Below are 17,517 nucleotides of genomic sequence, written 5' to 3'. Positions count from 1 at the left end.
TTGCAATCAATGTCAAGTTGGTGGGGTGGAGCTGAAGAGAGAAAACGAGCTGTCGACGTTTCGACCCCTGAGAATAACAGGTTCTAATTATTCCCTTGTGGTGGGGTCTTCATCAGGACGGGGAACAGGGCAAGGACCTAATGGGTAAGTAACGAATATATGTTTCAATCTACTGCAGTAAGTCAGAATGAATTAATTAAAAATACTCAGCACACAAAAATGGATGGAACAAGCAAGACATACCCAACGGTTGCTTGTCTTGGGTAAAGTTGGAAGAGAGGAGAAACACTCTCTGGAACAGGGAACTTGGAATCCTATAAAATCAGGAAGAGTATAAATAGTAATCCACTATGAAAGAATCGGACATTGTAGCATTGGGGCGCAACTAGTTATCAGTAAAAGCACTTACTGAATGGGTGGTGGAGGAATCTCCCCTGTAGATGGGGATCAGATGACGAGAGCCATAACAGGTCCGCCCGTAGGTGAAAGCCGCTGCGGCGTAGATCGTCGAGTGGGGATACAGCGTCTATAAAGCAAGACCAGGGGCTTAGTAAGGTTTAGGATACCGGGTCTTGCAGAACATATATCGATACAAGAAACAAAAATCAAACTCTTACCCAAAGTAGGAAGAGTCAATCCATCTAGGTAACACGCGCGGTCAGCAATGGAGACCGACTGCATCAAAGCTATTCTATAACCATGGTAACGGGATCACGTGACGGGAGTCGACGTGCTAGCTACATGAAAATAGAAATAGGGCTACTGGAGTTGGATATTGCCGATTCTAAGGTTAGAAAGAAATGATCACCTCGATCGAGCTGCAACATAAATTGGCCACAGATCAATATGGACAGCATGCATGGAATTATGCAACATAATAGACATATTAAATAAAAATAAATATAAAAATAACCACACATTCAAAATTCAGACGGAAATTAGTCTAGAGCGTGACATTTAACATCCAACAGTTTCTGCTGGCCAGTAAATTATCACACAATGAAACGAGGACGCAATTACTAGATAGGGATTCAATTAATTTTCAGAATTAGTACAGCCTAGAATGTATGCCAAATTAGTTCAAAGTGGCTAGTTGGGAAAAGGAGCTGTCATGTTCATTAAGACCATTGTGGATGGAATCAAAGTGATTCATCCATTTGAGTTCCCGTATATTCAGAACATTGGAGATGCTGCCACCCCGGGGCCCCAGTGTGACTTTTTCAAGAATAACCCATTTAAAGCTTTCGGCAGGGTGTTGAGCAGACACAAAATGTTCCACCAGCGGTGCACCTTGCACTGCGCAGCGAATGCGACTTGCGTGTTGTAGGATTCTAGCTTTGGCTTTCTGTTGCGTCTGTCCAATGTTTATCCGATCACACGGACACACTATGGCATAGATAATGTTAGTTGTGTTACAATTGGTGAGTGACTTGAGTGGTACTTTATGTTGTTGATAATGGAACTCTTTGGTTTGTACCGTAGTATCACAGGCCTTGCATTGTCCACATCTATGATGGCCAATAATAGGTGGGAGATTCCACATGGTTGTTAGTGTTTGTTCCTCCCTGGGTTGTAGAAATGATCTCACCACATGATCTCTCACACTTTTGGCTTTTCTGAAAGCATGCAACGGTGTGTTCTCTTGTCCAATATCCTCGGCCACCAATTTCCAGTGCTTGTTGATGGCACGTTTTATTTTCCTTGGACCTGCCACATCCCTACCTATTCTGAGTGTTCTATTGAGCTGCCACTGCCCCTCCCACTTGCCTAGCATGGTCAGATGGCTGCCACCCAAACCCTGCCTGTTCAAGTTCCACGCCCCTGTCCCCTCCCTCCTATCATCCATGGTTCATTTGGCTGTCAGTCCCTTCTGTCCTCCATGCTCTGTTGTGTTGCAACGGCTCCTCCTGTCTTCCCTGGGTGGTCTGTTGTGAAGTCGCTTCACCTGCCCTCTTTAGTCTGTGTCCTGACCCTACCCCTCCCTTCTGTCCTCCATGCTCCTTTGTGCATGCCCCTGCCCTGTCCGCTTCTCCCAGCATGGCTGTTGTGCTGCCAATAACCTTCCTGTTTGCCATGCATGGTGTTCTCTGCTGCAACAGCCCCTCCCACCTGGTCTGTGTGGTCAGCTTGCTGTCCCTGACCCCTCCAACCTTCCCTCTGTTGTCTGTGTGCATTCCATTATAGTCTCACTTTTACCCACCATGGTGCGGTGTGCTTCCATTGCCCATCCCACCTGCCCTCCATGGTCTGCTTGCTGCTCCAGCTCCCTTGCTCCCTGCCCTCGGTGTTCCATGTATAGACCCCTATCCTCTCCCCTTGCCTTGTCTGGTCTGCTGTCATGCACCTGCTCCCTTCTTCCTGCCCTCATGGTCTGTTGTGGTGCAATTGTCCCTCCTGTCTGTCCGGTATGGTCAGCTTGCTGCCCTTACCCCTTTCCTCTCTGCTCTCTGTTATTCATGTGCATGGCACTGTCCCCTCACTATTGCTTTCCATGGTCCATTGTGCTGCCGTCCGCTTGTCTTATGTGGTGTATTGTGCTGCGGCAACCCCTGACCCTGCCCAGTGGGGTCAGTTTGGTACACCCTGCCCATCTTCCTCCTGCCCTCTCTTATCCGAGTTCATGTTCCTACTACAGTCCTCCTACATCCGTTATCCAATGTACCTTACTTGCCAGCATTATAAACTTGGTAAGAGGAAGATTTTGAAGAAAAAACCTGGGGAACTGATTTTCCCCATTGACTTATATTGAAAAAAGGAGATTTTAGGCAGCAGAAAGATAAAATTAAGCCCTTTAGGGCTTAAAAACATGGTGAGTCTCCTGGCTGAATTGGGTCTGTTGCCACGTATGAGTATGCTGCCACTGCCTCCTCCTTCTGCCCTCAATTGTCTTTTATATTGCCACAACCTCTCTTGCCTGTACTGCCTGGTTGGTATGTTGCCCCTGCCTCCCTTTCCCCTACCCTCCATGGTCCATTGTGCTGCCACTGCCCCTTCTGCCTACACAGCAGGCCAACCTATTGCCTCTGTGCCCTCCTCCATGAGAGGGTCGTATTCCCATAGAAATTAAGGTTAGTGCTCTAAACAACCAAAATGAGGGCATGTTTTCTGAGTTCTCAAATAGTGACAAAGCACTTTAAATATGTTTTATATCCGGTTGATCACTTGATTATATGTTACACTTAAGGGAGAGGATGTGGGGTTATGGCCAGATTTGCAGATTTTGCGACTGGGGAACCAGGTTCAAGTTTCGTCATCAGCTCGGCATCCTGTGATTCTGGTCAAATCACTTAATCTGCCTAGCCACAAGAGCAATGCTCTGGACTCTGAGGCTCAACACAAACATATTTGAACACTCTTTCAATTAATCCTTTACTGGTGCTGTAATGTGCTACACAGTTCATGTAAAGGAAGTTACATTACAATACAATGAGGAAGAGGTCCAAGATCTATTTTTAGTCTTAGAGCCCACAAAGCAAAAATTAACCCTGTAAAGTAAAAACTGCTATAAACTGTGACCTTTGAAATCTGTTTTACTTGATGTGAACTGGAGCTGAAGATAGCACATGTAAGAACTAGGAAGATGGCCATGGAAGAGCCAAAACTTGTTCATAAGGAGGTGAATCAGACCGCTTTAGTAGGCACACAGTTCAAGAGCCCGTTCTAACATGGCAGTTCAAAGCCTCACACGTGAGTACACTCTGGGGCATATTCACAAGCCCCTATCGCCACGGGAACGTCACTTTTGTTGTCGTTCCTGTGGCAATAGGGCCAAAGCCCTATTCTCAAGGCAGCGTTAACTCACTTAACATTGCTTAAAGCAATGTTAAGTAGCTTAACGCTGCCTTGAGAGCATGCAACAAGTGATTATTTTGTAGATCTATGGTCATGTGCCAATGCTAATGTCAGGCTGTCCCTTAAACTCTCTACTGGTAAGCTAAACAATGGGACAACAAGTAAGGTTGAAAGCAGAACTTTGATAGCTTTTGATTTTTATGAAATATACTTCTGCATACTTGCTGACGTTTTCTTCCTTACAAGAGGATTTCATGGTTTCCTAATTTCATAGTTACAGTTGGAAAAAAAATTATGGAAATGCACAAAGAAGTGAACTACCGTGAGCATTCAGGTGTAATTGTGTACAATAATTATCTCAAAGTGTATCTCAGACTTCTTGTCAGAAAACACACATGAAAGTGCTTGGCTCACTGAAAATGTGAGGCTTTTACACACACAATATCAACCTCTAAGTAGTTCATTTGTCCTGAAGACAGAGTAAATCAATGAGCTGATTTCTTACAGCTTTCATTGTTTGAAAGTTGTCAAATTACTTGCAGGGCTCCAGTACATTGAAAAGGACCAAGAGGCTTAAGGGCAGTTGTAGGAAGCTGCCTTTTTAAGGTAAGGTTGTGAGAATTCACAGTCCTGATGTGAGGTACGGCTGAGTTCATACTAAGCCCGATAGTATGACTCTCAATAGATACGTTGATTTATGTGACGAATATCTGACTCTCTCATGGTAGCTTCGGTCAAGCCTCAAGGTTTTTCCAAAAAAGGTCATTTCTCTGCTACCCTGGCTAAAATACTGCCCACCATATTAGGGTATCTGCACTGCACTGACCCGGCAGAGATCTCTGTGCCTTGTGAAGAGCTGCTGTCAGGGTGACTCCTCTGAAGGCTATGAAAGTTTGGTAAATTTCGACCATGTTTCACCAAAGTATTTTGTTTTCCAAAAATAAAATCTAAATTTGGGAGGTTGTTTATGAAAACAAAATATAAATAATCCTGACACCCTAGGAGTTTTCTTCCAGGATGTGGATATGTGAATTCCCATAGAAGCCCAGGTTAACACCATAACCTGGGCATCTATGGGAATTCACAAGGGCATATTATCAAGACCATTATCACCACTTTATCAGCAGTTTCCTGACGATAAAAGCGGCGATAATGTATCGCCCTTGCTTGATAATATGGCCCAAAATTCTTTTCAGGATCCCCAAGGTTCTACTGGCAGTCCCAAATAAACAAAATACATCAGATCATCCACTCTAATTAGGACGGAAGACCTGGTATACCTTCGCCGAGGGACCTACTCTCTTGAGCAGGTGGTGTAAGCTTTCCAACTGCAGAGCCTATAGGGGATCTGCTGTTGGAAACAAGCTTGTCCGTCAAACTCTAAATTGGACAGATGGACCATCAGTTTGGCAGACAGGCTACTCCACCATGTTTGTGGCTTAATAACCTGCCCATTAAACTTCAAATCAGGCCCCAAGTTACTTATATAAAGAAAGTAATTAATAATAAAAAAGAATCAAATTTGATAACGGGATCGGAAGCTATTGCAAAAAAACTAAAATTGTCACAAAACACCCAAAGCGAAAGTGAAAATCAATCCTACTCCAATGACACTGTAGAAGAGAACCTAGGCACACTTTGCGGTAACTGCATTGGAGTGCAGTCAAATAAATGTTGGTTTGTTCGGGTCAAAAATGTTTCATTTAAAAAAAACATGATACATGGTAGTCTTTTTACTACACCCACACTTCGTGTTACATAGTAAAGGACCATGCTTACTGCCCAGTGCGCAACGTAAAATGACATATAGCTTAGATCATTAGTTCTCAACCTGTGGGCTGGAGACCCCTGGGGGTCCACGTATACTAATTAGGGGGTCAACAACTGCTTAGTAAATTAAATATTATAAACAGATACATACAGTGTATATAAATGAAGAAGCAAAATTGAAAATTTGAAAATGTTCTGTAAATATAAAGAAATTTAAAATTATAGGCTAGAAATTGGTGTTAAAATTATCACCATTTTATAGGCAGGAAACTGCTGATAAAACGGCGATAATGGGCTTGATAATACGCCCTTGTTAATTCCCATAGAAGCCCGTGTTCTGGTGTTAACATGGGCTTCTATGGGAATTAACAAGGGCGTATTATCAAGCCCATTATTGCCGTTTTATCGGCAGTTTCCTGCCGCTAAAACGGCGATCATTTTAACACCAGTCCTTGATAATATGCCCCTAAGTTAGTATCCTCAGTTTAATTCGAGGAGCAGTGCAAGTTCATCAAACAGAATATAGTATGGACGATGAGTTGCGTTATTTGAATCTAGAAAAGCTCCAGCTTCCCATTAAAATTAAAATTGAGAATGAGATAAAATATTTCATGTGTTGTGTATGTGTTTGATGAATGCATTTCTGCATTCTATTTCATATTTATTCGCAGTTTAAATAGTCGAAAATGCGTAGACCATGGTTTCCACTACCAGTAATGACTCAGTGGGTGGGGGGGTCGCTGAACTCCAACAATGATTCACTGAGGGTCTCCGATTTCTAGTAATAATAAGGGGCCTCATTTATGAAAAGTGACGCATCGCTGCGTGAAAACAGCGATGCGTCACTTTTCACTGCGCCCTCCTTGCTACACCAATGATGCGTCATATTTACAGTATGACGCATCATTGTGCAAGGAGTTACAGATACGTCAGTATTTCTGATGTATCTGTATGACGCAAAAGTGACGCATTGCTGGAGTGTGTCACAAAAGTGACGCAACTCCAGCAATGTATCCTTTCACATGGGGCAAGCCCCATGTGAAAGGGCCTGCGTCAGTCTTACGCCTGCTGTGAGGCAGGCGTACGAAATGGACGCATTTGTGTCCTAGAAGTGGCGCAGTGAAATCTCATAGATTTCACTGCGTCATTTCTTCGACCCTATCTTGCTTCAAAACGCCCCCTGGCGTAGGTATAATGTGGCGCAAGGGTTTACAAAGTGACGCATCTACCTAGATGCGTCATTTTGTAAATATGGCGCAACAAGGCTCATTTTTTACGCCACTGCTACGTCACAAAAAGTGACGCACCAGCGGCGTAAAAGTGACGCACAGTGTCATAAATGCGGCCCAAGGTGGGGGCCCACAGAAGTCAAAAGGTTAAGAACCACTGGCTAAGAGAGCAGCCAGTAAAGATTGTACTACGTCTACAATGCTGAATGTCGTTTTACCGCACCACATGCATTTTTGATGGAAGACATTCATTTTCAAGACGGAAACATTTATTGCATGGAAGGGCCTTACTTCTTGTTGAAAAATGAAACATCTGGAATCTTTAATGTAAAAAGATTAGTAGCTTGTAAGATTTATGCATTTCTTCCGAAAACAGGAGTCCCACTTTTGAAAGCTTTGAAGTGAATCACCCTAAAAAGGCCTCATTTGCATTTCATTACACCCTTGGTTAACCATGGCAAAAGAAGTAGCAGCTTATTTTCGTTTCATAAGATGTACATGTTCATTTTGCTGACAGTATGCCGCTGTATTTCTCCAACTTCATGTTTAAGAGGGTGAACACAATGCTAGAAACCAGTCCTAGCATGGAATTTATTAATAGCTCCAAATAACTGCTCTGCTCGAAAACAAGCCAACGCAAGTCTCCGTGTGCGTCAATGGCAGCGCTTTCACAGCGACTTAAAGATTCAAAAATGCCTTCGAATGTCTCTGATTCACTTGAATACGAAACCTAAAATTCAAAATCGTGGCTGACTGGCAGCAGGGCGTAGCTTTCAATGGCGTCGCAGAGTGGTTTTAACCTGTGGCCGGGGACCTCTGAGTATCCTCAACTGCTTAGAAAATTAAATACTATTAACAGATTAATAAAGGGGATATAAATACACATTAAAATGTACAGTTGAAAAAGGTAAAACATTCTGCAGTAGTGAAGGAATTGTAAATTGGTGGGAATAGTAAATTAATATCTTCTGATTGAATAATGGGAGCAGTGAAAGTGCATCCAACAGAGCCTGGTATGAACAATGAGTTCAAGTTAGAGAAGCTCCAACCATCCCATTAAAATAAAAATGTAGATTTATTTTCTATTCGTTTGTTAATTAAACATTTCAACATGTGTATCTTTGTTGATGAATGATTGTTTCTGCATTTTTTATGTATTATTTTGAGGTTACAATTATTGGAAATGCTTAGGCTGGGATCTCCGGCTTTTAGAAATTACTCAGTGGGGGGCACCTGATTCTAATAACAATTCAGTGGGGGGTACCTGGGTTGCAGTAATGATAAAGTTGGGTCTGGAGGCTTAGTGTACTTATGTGTCCACTGTAGGGACGTGTGTTTACCTCACGGTCACATGTTCAAATCCTGGTTGGTCCACTTAGCCGTTCATCCTTCTGAGGTTGATAAAATCAGTACCTTTGAGCTGAGTAAGAATAAACATCTGTTGTTCAGCACCGAGATACCCTTGGGTGGACGTGCACTTTACAAATACATATGTTATGTCATTAAGTGGGGGTCAATTCTAGTCAAAAGATTAAGAACCACTGGTGTAGCAGATGCAGTGGCTTTGGGGCCCTGGGATTTGAGGGGCTCGTTTTACCTCAATTACAATTGCCTTTTGGTACCAAACAGGGTCTTTGCTATATTTTCCTTGCTTACATTAGGGCACATGGTACATATGTAGTGCTCAAGAGATGGGAGAGGCATTATTGTAAAAGCAAAAATCCATAGGGTTTTAATCACACAGAAGATAAAGGAAAGCGATGAAATAAAAATTCATTCTTTCACTAGTTGGTGGTGTTATTAATTATTTCATACACAACAGCCGACGCAAGGCTGTTATGTATGCAATAATGAATAGAAGGATCTACAACACCACCTAGTGAAAGAATGATTTTTTTCTGTCATTGCTTTCCTTTATCTTCTGTGGAATTAAAACCCTATGGATGTTTGCTTTTACAATAATGCCTCTCTCATCTCTTGTGCTCTCGTGTTGTATTTGAAAACATAGTGGGTGGCTGGTTTCGAGAGATGGGCATTGTTTGTTAGCAACTGTTCGGAGTATTATTGAATTCATTGTGATTTACTTTGAACAAACACTGGTAGTTAGTGCAGCAAGATATACCCTGCCACCGTGCCTGTATGTAGTAAGACTTACCCTTTTTTAGGCAAAATAATATCAGCGAATCTTAGTGAGACTCCCCATATCGAACATAATTCCCGTAAAGCTTTGTCCCATGGAATGGGGCTATGTTCGTTATATAATGCTACTGGGAAGAGACACTTCTCTCTTTTTTTGGAAGTTTTTAAAGCCAAAGTGCCAGCTACTCTCCTATATGGAATAGAACTAGTAGGGCTGAAACATTGGGGATTCCTTCAAAAAATGGAAGGACGGGTCCTTCGAAAAATTACATCACTTAGTAATGCATGTTCTACCTCGTCATGCAGACTAGAATTTGGGCTCCGAAGCTGTTGGACACAGGGATTGGTGGCCCTGGTAAGATGGGTAGCATGCTTGGCTAGAGGAAAACCTGGTACTCTAAGAGAACTTGTAAAAAAGGAGTTACTGGGTAATCTTAATGATTTTTCCTCTTTACTAAAAAATTTTAGGAAAGCTGTGGCCCTGTTAGAGTTGGATGAGAGTACCCTATTTTTAATTAATTCTTCTGAACTTAAAAATTTATTAAAAAGAGCTTCGTGGGAGTTATCTGTTAAGCTGGATACTCTTGCCCAACCCAAATTATCTGCCAGGAAACCTCTCCTAGAGACATATACCCCCAAGCTGGCCCAGCAATATTTGAGCTGGAATATTCCTCATGGAGTACGTAGGTTATGGTATCTCCTACGTCATGATCTACTCCCTCTTAATCTTCTTTTAGCAAAATGGCACGGGAGTCCCACGATATGTAACCTCTGTGATGTCGCTGTTCAAGATCGTAACCACGTCTTGTTTACTTGCCCTGCTTTACGTTCTTTACGAGTTAAGTGGATTAAACCTATTTGTCTACAATTGGGAATCTTAAATGCTAAATTGTTTATTCATGCACTTTACTGCCCTCCCAATGAACTGTTTTGTTGTAGAATTTTTAAATTTTTTAAAGGATTCTTAAATATTTATTGAGATTACTGAAATGTCGCCATGACTCACTCTAAAGTTGATAACTGTAGTATTTTGTTTATGTATTGTCAACTATGTATCCTTATATATCTGCTTTCTTATTTGTTATTACAGTATTTTTGTATGTTTAATTTCTTTATGTGGCCCTCAGTGAGAGCCAAAACATAATAATAAAAACTTGAAACTTGAAACTAGTAAGACATATGTGGTGCACAGGGAGACATCTAACTCACAAAAAGTATGTGGACAAAATTAAACTAAACTGGGTAAAATGACTTCAAAATTACAGCTGTATTTATTTTAAGACAATAAAGTACATGTAGTTGCCGATATTATCTTCAAAAATGCAAATGCTTTATACATATCTGGATAAAAACACAGATCTTACATTAAGACTGTGATGATTTATGTCAATTATAACAACAAAACATGTAACGGAAGGGTTACTTCATTGCAGCATAAGTACCTCTATAAAGTAAATTGTACAAACAGAATTACAACTGTAAGGAGACTAGAAACAATTTGGAGAGTGATAATCTATACAGGGAAAAAACTGAAAGCTGTAGCTAAGAAAGACTCCACTCGGTCGAACATGTATTTTCCATCTTTCTGGTGTATCCATGAACTTTGTGGTAAAACAGTATAAGCAAGACAAGCACCGAAGACAAAGTCACCAAGGTCATTTCTTTTATGGAGATACTTGGCACCTTAAAGAGGTCGTCTTGAGATTATTTCTGTATCATTTTTTCTGGAAATGCAATAAAAAAGTCTCCACACTTCTAAGACTGCTTCTTTAGTCAACAGCCTATAGTTTTAAACTGTAGGAAAAGTCCCCACAACTGCAGCTAAGAACCACATTAAAATGTCCTAAGTCAACTGGTTGCTGGAATTCCTTTTCAGCTTTTTATCTCACCTGGTCCCAAAGACCTTCTCCACTTCTCAGGCACGGGAGAGAAGTTTCAAAATGGCAGGCAGTAGAAAGGTATTGTTGAGTTGGTCAACCAGTTATTTTACAGGCTGACATAGCTTACTTTGTCTTAAAGATATTCTGCATTCTCCTGTTACTACACAGAGATTCCACAGGACAGGCTTGCTGCACTATCTGTACCTGGATCACTAGCGCCACGGGGATAAGCAAGAGTGTAACTGCTGCAGGATTCAAAACATATTTTCAGCCACATAGTTATAAGTCAGAGATGGAGCAAAATCTTTCCCAAGCATCTTTCAAGGAACCAAGCAGGGAAGCCTACTCTTCACTGGGCCCATTCATATATATGCAGATATATGCAGGCAGGGGGCCAAGGAGCGCAGTTTATAGTGTTAGAACAGTGTGATTTGCATTGACCTCTGAGCAAATCAAACTAAAATTCACATGCTTTCTCAACCAAACATTTGCTGCAAAATCACTCCATTCCTATTTAATGGATATGTCTTCTGACAATATCCATCCCACGGACCCAATTACCATAGACAAACATCATGGTAGCAATACTATCCTGTTCTTTTCGCCTCCTTCTCTATGTGAACCACTGTCAAGGTTGACCCAGTTACTTCAACCAAGAATCACAGAAAAACTTCACCTCCAAAGCCCCATCTGTGTGTGTGCGCCCACATTCTGTTTAGCTCCACTGCACTGAAAAAGAGCCCCTTTATATTAAAGGTCATGGTGTTTTGAGATCTTTTTGCATGAATGTGACCCACAACACTTAAAGAAATTTTCCTGACTCCATTGCATAGGCTTTTCTCGGAAACCCAATGGATGGCTGTTAGAAATTGGGTTTCTGTTTAGCACAGCTATGCACACAGTCCAAGCAGGAACCACAATCTTACTCGGGGTAAGTGAGAAACACACTTTAAATTAACCTGTGCTCACCCTCTGGTAGATTGGCACAGAGCAGTCAGGCCTAACTTAAGAGGCAATGTGTAAAGTATTTGTGCATACAACACACAGTAACACAGTGAACACATCTCAAAAGGACTCCACACCAGTTTAGAACAATAGAGAAAAACCAAGGGCCCGATCATGAATTTCGGTGATGCGGGAGCGGGCAGTACACCACCCCGTTCTCGTACCACCAAGACTCGCCATCGTCCGCCTACCAGATTATGAGTTAAAAGTGGTCTGGCAGGCAAGTGATATGATGGTCCCGCGGCAGTGCCTCTTGCAAAGGCGGCAGTGCCTTAGAAAAACGCACCGCAATAGGACCGCACAACAAGGTTCCTACATAGTATAGAATCAAAAGTCAGTGCTGTGCAGGATCTGGTGTGCATGCACACAGGGGGCACATGTTATGCCCCCATGTGTGCAGCCACATGTGGAGAAGGCACTGGGGGGCCTGTAGGGTCCCCTTTGTTTCATCTTTGCCACAGTGTACACGGAGGAGGAACCTCCATGAAACCGCCGGCAGAGAGGAAACTCGTAATATGCTTGGCTTGACCGCAGCGGTACGCCAAGCAGATTGCGGCCTCTGACAAGCCCTTGGAGAGTACTTAAGTTCTGAGATGTAGAGATGCAGGTCCAGTCCTTCTCACTCTCAGGCAGGAAGCAGCTGTCAGCAGGCCAACACAGCAAAGCAGTTCAGCAAAGTAGCAGTCCCTTCTGGCAGCACAGCAGTCCTTCTTCTTGGCAGAATGTGCTCATCTCCCAAAGTGTTTTGATTTGGTGGTGTCAGAGGTCCAGTACTTATACTCAGTTCGGCCTATGAAGTAGGGAGACTTCAAAGAGATGCTTTGAAGTTTACAATACTCTGCCTTTCCTGCCCTGACTGCCCTTGCCATGCAATCCTTTGTGTGGGGACAGTTCACAGCCCTTTCAGATGTAGTGTCAGCCCCTCCCTCCCATCCTGCTCAGAATGCCCCATCAATATGCAGATGGCTTCTCAGTCACACCTATCCTTCCTTTGTCTGTGGCTGTATAGAGCAAATGTAGGATTCCAGCGGTCACACACCCCAGGCGTGTATTCTACAGACACGCCGAATGCACTGAGGGGCATATTTACAAGTTCCTATCACCACCACAACGTCATTTTTAAAGACATTGTGGTGGCGATACAGGCTTCACCTTATTTACAAGGCAGTGTTAAGCCACTTAACGTATCTTAACGCCTCCTTGTAAATAAGGCACCCTTTCACGCTAAACTTAGCGTGCAAGAGGAGGGCAATAGGTGTTGCTTTGGGTGTTCCACCACAACACCCTTGAGGCTGGCCCATATTTACAAGAAGCAGTGCCAAAATAAGACCAGGGATAACATTGTCCTACCCTGGCGAAACACTGACATTTTTTTTATTTTGTTGTGCAGCACATATGGAAACAGCAAAACACCTTTGATTGTTTGTGTGGAGGAAGATGTCCCTTCCTGCACATAAGCAGTCATAAAAAAATTATGTTGTACAACTTCTATGTGTGCTGCATTAAACACGTTTCAAATCACCATTTCAGATTGTTTATGTGCAGAAAGGGACATCTTCCTAAACATACATATTTACTCCCCTCAATGCAGGCACCCATGCACTATGATGCGAGGGTGCCTGCGTTGGCACTAAGCAGCTAAATTTAGCGCCAGCGCAGGGGGAAATGCAGGGCAGCCCAGAATTTCTAAAGTGATGGAGCGTGTTGTTAGCCTTTGTTGGTCTTGGCCCTTTTTGGATAAAGTTCCCTAAACTTTTCACTTTCCCCCTATACCTTTTCTCTGACATAGTGTTGCAAACTTAGATGCTTTGGGCACTTTGCCACTGCAGATTAGTGTCAAAGTGCAAGTGCTCTCTGTGTAAAGTATAATGGTAATTGGTTGTCCATGGTTGGTATGTTTGCCTTACTAGTAAAATCCCTAGTAAAGTGCAATATGTGTGCCAGGTCTAGTAACGCAAATGCCACTAGTGGGCCTGTAGCACTAATTGTGCCACCCGCACAAGTAGCCTTAAAGAGAGAAATCAGGCCTGCCACTGCAGTGCCTGCGCGCAGTTTGGTAAACTGCCATGATGTTCTAACAAGTGCACCAACTTGCCAGACCTTACCCTTCCCTTTCTATGCACATCAGTCACCCCTTTGGTAGGTCCAAGGTACCCCCTGGGCAGGGTGCAGTGTATGTGAAAGGTAGGACATGACTGAGGTGTGCACCGTGTCCTGACAGTAAAATACTCTCCATTTTGTGTTTCACTTTTGAAAGGCTATCTTGCCCATAGGACAGAATAGGGAGGCTGTGTAATATGTTTTCCAGCCTATCTTCCCAAAGTCTTAAGATGGAGAGGTGAAGTTTAGTATGCCTGAACTCACAATGTTATAACCCATCTTTTTATGAAGGTGGTTTTTGCATTGTGTGTTTACAAACCACTCTTTTAGAAGTGCCTGGGTTTTTGTGCTCTAATATTTCTGTGTGTCTCTGCCTGGTTGTGGATTGACTGTCTGTATTTAAAAGAAAGGATCTGAGGAATGTCTTGACCCAGGAGAGGAGGTGAGACAGCAACAGGCTGACCTGCATCTGGAGTGTAAGGGGTAGATTAGCTCCTAGAGGTGAAGAGGCTTGGGCTTCAGCCATAAAACAATGGTTCCACCCCCTGCTGGGTGATTGAGAATTCAGACCCCCAATAATCAAAGGAAGTAGGTGTCACTGGCAGGGAGGCACCCAGAACTGGTTTAAACTGGGTTGAGCGCTCCCCTGAACACAAAGACTTCAAAGACATTTAGGTGTATAACTGTAATAGCTGAAGCCTCTGAACGATGGAATGGAACTGTTCAAGACTGAACAGGACTGAAACTACTTTGTGGTCAAAAGGAACCTCTGCCAAGGAACAAACAGCTGAAGAGACTGAAGGAAAGGACTGACCCTTGCTGTGTGTTCTGGGGCTGGCCTGCAGTTTCTTGTGTTAACCAAGGAAGAGGCAAAAGGGACTTTGCTCTGTGCTGTGTCCCCCTGCTTGAAAGGACTTTGCTGAGCTGTGTCCTGAAGTAACTTAACCCCAAGGTCCCGAGGTGAGCTGGCTCCCTGTTGTGGAAACACAGGAACACAAAAGTTTCCAGAAGAATCTCAGCGACGCTGTGTACATGTGCTTTTTGCTGTCTGAGACCTTCGTAAGCCGTGCCCTGTGATCATGTGCACCTGGAGTCCAATTGAGTCTCAGCGACGCTGTGTGTGTGTGTGTGCTTTTTGCAGCCTGAGCCCTTCTTGAGGATTGTCTTGTGATCGTGTGCACCTAGCATCTAAGTGAGTCTCAACGGCGCTGTGTGCTTGTGCTTTTTTGCAGCCTGAGACCCTCAGAAGAATTGCCCTGTGATCGTGGGCACCAGGAGTCCAAGTGAGTCTCAACGACACTGTGTGCTTCGTGCAGCCTGAGACCTTCGTGAGGATTACCCTGTGACTGTGCACACCAGAAGCTCAAGGGATTCTCAGTGGCGCTGTGTGCCTTTGCCCTTTTGCAGCCTGAGATCTTCGCTATCGTCATCGACCCGGAATCAACCAAGTCGCAATAGAGGCCCAAGTCGCGAGAGGCGGAGAGGAGAGTGAGGTCGCACCCCCCAGGTAACGTGTGTCGGCGCCTGGGGCGGAGTGTGGGCTCGGATAGAGACGCTCTCAGCCTCTCCCCTTCTGGTAGCGCGAGCCTCTGTCCCAGCTTGTGTTACGAACTGTACGTGCCAAGGAGTGGCAGTACCGGGGCTGGAGCGGGGAGCTGCACTGTGGTTTACACCAGATCTGTGTTGATGGCATATGGTGACTGAAATTGACCGCAAGTCAGTCAGAGGGGCGTAGGGGCCGTCTGAAGCACTGTGATTGGTGCTGGAGTGAAATACGCATTGCATTAGTTTGCAGAACAAACTACCTGATTGTTGCATTACACATTGCATTATTTCTGCATTACGATCTTCCGGATTGTTGTATTACACATTGCATTTGTTTGCAGAAAGAACTATCTGATTGTTCCATTGCGCATTGCATTATTTCTGCATAACGAAATGCCGGATGGTTGTATTACGCATTGCATTAGTTGCATCACAAACTGCATTATTCTCACATTGTAAAGTGCCTGATTCTAGCGTTATGAACTGCATAGCCTTGCATTAGGACTGCATAGGATCACCTAGAAATGCTCAATAATACCACCGGAACTTACAAGAGATGGCTGACCTAATAACTGGCCGACCTAATAACTGGCCATGAGGTACATTACAAATACGCATATGTTGGATTTTTATCATGTGGTCTCATCGTATATTTTTTTATATACATTTATACTAGTTTTTACAACACTCGTGTGGAGTCCATTTGTGGTGTCATCATTGGGTCACTGGGAGCGTGAATGTAAATACTTTATACATTTGCCTTGGTTGCTCATGCCAAACTACCAAGGGGTTGAGCAGGAGTTATCTGAGAAGGTGTCCTTCCTTTCCCTGATGTGAAAGCAAGGGTCCCTACTTGGCCTAAGGTACCTACCTCAGCCAAGTAGGGATCCCGGTTCTAACAGCCTTCTAGGCTTAACGACACGCTCCGTCACTTCCTTTGTAAACATGCCCCTAAATGTTTAAGTAAGAGAACACCAACTTACTAAAAGTGACATTTTCATAACTGCAATTTAAAAACCAACTTCACCATCAGTTGTATTTTTAAATTGTGAGTCTAGGGACACCGAATGTTGTTTTTCGTACTCTTTCCAACTGGAAATTACACTTATAAAATGTAATTAGGCAATCCAATGTTAACTTATAGGAGAGATACGCCTTGTAGTAGGGAACAATGACTTTGAGTGTTTTCACTACCAGAACATATAAAACTTAAAAGTACATGTCCTAGTTTTTTGAATGAACTGCACCCTGCCCATGGGCTGTCCAGGACCTACATTATGGGTAACCTATATGTAATAAAAATGAAGGGTTGGGACTGGTAAGTAGATTTACTATGCAGGTCGACATGGCAATTTAAGACTGCACACAGAGGCTCTGCAGTGGCAGGCCTGAGACATGTTTAAAGGGCTACATAAGTGCGTGGCACAATCAGAGCTGCAAGCACACTAGTAGCATTTGATTTAGCACATGTAGTACTCTTAACTAGGGACTTATAAGTAAATCAAATATGCCAATAGTGGATAAAACCAATGTTTACACACTTAAAGTAAAGAGTGCGTGCACTTTAGCACTGTTTAGAAGTGGTAAAGTGCTCTGATTCCTAAGGCCAGCAAAAACGAAGTCAGCAAAAACAGGAGGTAAAAAAGCAAAAAGTTTGGGGAAACTACGCCAAGGATACCAAGTCTAACAATGGCCTAATACACCACAGAGCACATCCGTTTTGAAAAGTGAAGTATTAGAGGGAGCAGTCTAATGGCAGAGAGATATGTGAGTGACCTTTAACTAAGCACTGTAAAGACATTTAAAGCCAGCTGTATTACATTATTTAAAACATGGATAAACATCTAATGACTGCATTGATTACTCAAATGTGACTACCTATATTCTGCAAATTTAGAGATTGTAGTAGTCTCCTAACCAAGGTTAATGAATGAGCTTAAATGTGTCGTCTTTAACACCTTAAAACTCTGTTGAGACAGTTAATGACAGGAAAAATGTTAAATGGGCAGAAATATCGGCTAACTCTGCTGTACAAACACTAATATACAAGATATTTG

At 43.1% G+C, this 17,517-nt stretch overlaps 1 protein-coding gene across 1 annotated transcript in view; it reads right to left on the bottom strand.

Annotated features, from left to right (window-relative positions):
• The window catches only part of LOC144753346 (neuropeptide FF receptor 1-like), a 1,025,672-nt gene that overhangs the window by 738,074 nt on the left and 270,081 nt on the right, over positions 1-17,517 (bottom strand). The window contains exons 2-3 of the mRNA XM_078641070.1: positions 410-526; positions 244-314 (exon numbers count right to left, since the gene is read on the bottom strand). The gene's annotated coding sequence lies outside the window, so the exon portion shown is untranslated. The remainder of the gene's footprint in view (positions 1-243; positions 315-409; positions 527-17,517) is intronic.

This window comes from Lissotriton helveticus, chromosome 5_1 (assembly GCF_964261635.1).
Source record: "Lissotriton helveticus chromosome 5_1, aLisHel1.1, whole genome shotgun sequence".
NCBI classification, from domain to species: Eukaryota; Metazoa; Chordata; class Amphibia; order Caudata; family Salamandridae; genus Lissotriton; species Lissotriton helveticus.
The sequence above is the reverse complement of the archived record's forward strand: the minus strand, read 5'-3'. Positions and strand labels throughout refer to the sequence as shown.